The sequence below is a fragment of the Myripristis murdjan genome, chromosome 18 (assembly GCF_902150065.1).
Source record: "Myripristis murdjan chromosome 18, fMyrMur1.1, whole genome shotgun sequence".
Taxonomy (NCBI): Eukaryota; Metazoa; Chordata; class Actinopteri; order Holocentriformes; family Holocentridae; genus Myripristis; species Myripristis murdjan.
The window spans coordinates 25,926,496-25,929,193 of record NC_043997.1 but is presented as its reverse complement, the minus strand read 5'-3'; the positions used below and the strand labels follow the sequence as shown (position 1 = coordinate 25,929,193).

At 39.5% G+C, this 2,698-nt stretch overlaps 1 pseudogene; it reads left to right on the top strand.

The window, feature by feature from the left end:
- The first annotated feature begins 223 nt into the window (after positions 1 to 223).
- LOC115376190 (uncharacterized) lies at positions 224 to 1,847 on the top strand (annotated as a pseudogene).
- The last annotated feature ends 851 nt before the right edge of the window (positions 1,848 to 2,698 follow it).

Sequence of the window (2,698 nt, the reverse complement as noted above, 5' to 3'; positions counted from 1 at the left end):
AGCTATTGTCAGGATAAGTAACATTACGCTTCTGATACTGTATCTCTTTCCACGTGTCTCTTTTAAAGGACGGACCCTGTAGGGGGCTGTTACTCAGTGTGCAATATTGCCTAAATAGGGCATTCAGTGTCAGTTGTGCTGGACCAATCAAACACAGTCTTGTCTCTAAAGAGTGCAGTGTGCCCAGATCCTCTTCATTTAGCACAGACTCTTGAACACAATGGCACCTCCGAGCGTTACTTTCCATCTGATGTGCATATTTCTATTGAGCATTGGTAAGTTGCGTCTTTTTACTGTTTTTTTTTTTGTTTTTTTACTGACTGTTTTTTAAGCTTGACTTTGTATGTTTAATGTTCATATGATTGTTTTAAATATTCTTTAAATTTATTCTGCAACATAGCATGTACATCATTATATCATCCCCATCATGGCATACAATTAATTGTGGATGTCTTTTGTCTTTTACTTCATCTGGCAGAGCTGAAATTGTCCTTGTCTCTTCATCAAGAACGTGGTTTTCTATCAGCTAACGTCGGGGACAACGTGACTTTGTCATGCCTTTTTGAAGGTAATGCAGCTATGTTTTTCTGGTATAAACAAACACTGGGACAGAAACCACTGCTCATGTGTAACTTCTATAAGTATGAAAAAAATGCCATTTTCCATAATGCATTCAAGAATGATCCCCGTTTCAAACTGGAAATTGAAACAAATGGGAATCAGTTGAAGATTTTTGAATTGCAACATTCAGACGCTGCTACTTATTTCTGCGTAAGAAGCCATTCCTATGATTTTGAATTTGGGGATGGAGTTACTCTCAGTGTAAAAGGGTTCAGGTCTGAACATCCAAGCTGTCGTCCATCAGTCGGAGTCTCAGACCATCCAGCCAGGAGACTCTGTGACTCTGAACTGTACAGTGCACACTGGCACCTGTGATGGAGAACACAGTGTTTACTGGTTCAGGAGCTCAGGACACTCTCAACCAAGAGCCATTTACACGCATGGAGTCACTGATGATCAGTGTGAGAGGAAACCCACGACACACACACAGACCTGTGACTACAACCTTCCAATGAAGAGTCTGAATCTGTCTGATGCTGGGACCTACTACTGTGCTGTGCTCTCATGTGGGGAGATACTGTTTGGAAACGGGACCAAGATAGACATTGAGAGTGAGTCATGTTTTCAGCAGAGGTTGTCTCATTTCATAAATAGTTGTTATTCCACTCTCACCAAACTTAATATAAACACAGAAAAAAAAATCTTTGCAAGTTGTTCTAATGTGTGGATGTCTGCAGATGGGGTGGCTTCTCCTCCTGTCTTGGTGTATTTCTTGAGCGCAGCATTGGCATTCACCATCACCCTGGTTGTTATCCTGGCTTCCTTTGTGTACAAGATGTACAAGAGAAACTGTAGCCACTGCACAGGTGATGAGGATTCTTTGCATCTGATGGTGTGTTTTCAGTGAACATGGCACTTTAGTAAGAGGACCTTCATTGTCTGTTTTTTTTTTTTTTTTTCCCCACAACCAGACTCTCAAGCAAGAAGTTCCACTGCTTCTACTCAACATGTAGAGGTGAGGTTTTTTTTTTTTTTTTCATCTGTTTTGATTAACTGTTGTACGACTGCACAAAGATTTTTTATAGCACATCACTGAAGTGTTTCGGTGGGTTTCTGTTGTATTTCTTTAGGTTGTAATTGTGATTTGCTGTTTTATTTCTTCTTGCCAGGGCCAAGATGCAGACAACCTCCATTATGCTGCTTTAAGTGAAAACAAGGCCCACAGATCAAGAAGACAGAGGGACAACACAGACACTGTCTGTGTGTACTCCAGCATAAAGCAATAGAACTGCACTTTAATCAGGCTTTGCTTCTCTGTAACATGTCTGGTGATTTTAGTACTGCCTCTTTGTAAGCATAACATGATTTTTCCTGAATTTTCCTGTCAAAGTTATTACACTTGTAATGAACATAACATTTTTAATTCTGATTTACAATGATTAAGTTACTTATCGTGATGCAAAATAGTAGAAGTGGTCCATAATTAGGCATTATAAACCACTTATGACCACACACCATCAAGTTCTACAAGTATAAGGACTTAAGATGCTAAAGACATGTTGACTTTGAACTCTGTCCAAAACTGTATTTTTATTTATTTATTTATTTTTGGGGTTTTTTGTTTTGTTTTGTTTTTTGCTTCTTCTCCAAGTATACTGTGTGATGAGTAAAACCTTGGCTGGAAATAAACCAAGAAAACTGATGTCTCAGGAGGTTGTTGTGGTATCTTGTTTTGTGAAAGGCAAAGTGATTCCCTCAATCGATATGTCACTAAAGTTGATTTGCATAAACCCAGCCCTTAACTACATTTTTCATGCAACATTTGAACATGACATATCCAGTTTGTGTTATTGTCACGCAATCTTGCTACCTTCACATTTTGGTTCCCACAGTACATAACCTGTGTTTTAGAATCTGTGATCTTTTCATGACATGATTGTGAGACTGGCAAGCTCATCAGCAGTCAGAGCTCTGTGACATGAATCCGTGTATCATTCGTTCTTTCTATTTTCAATTGCCAATCAAAAATTAAAAAAATGAAAAAGTGACTGGTTGCCGCGGCCGACTGGCGCCGCGGTAGGAGTAGTGACATAGAAGGGCGCAAGCCACTAATTTCTCCTAGGGCGGAAACATAGGC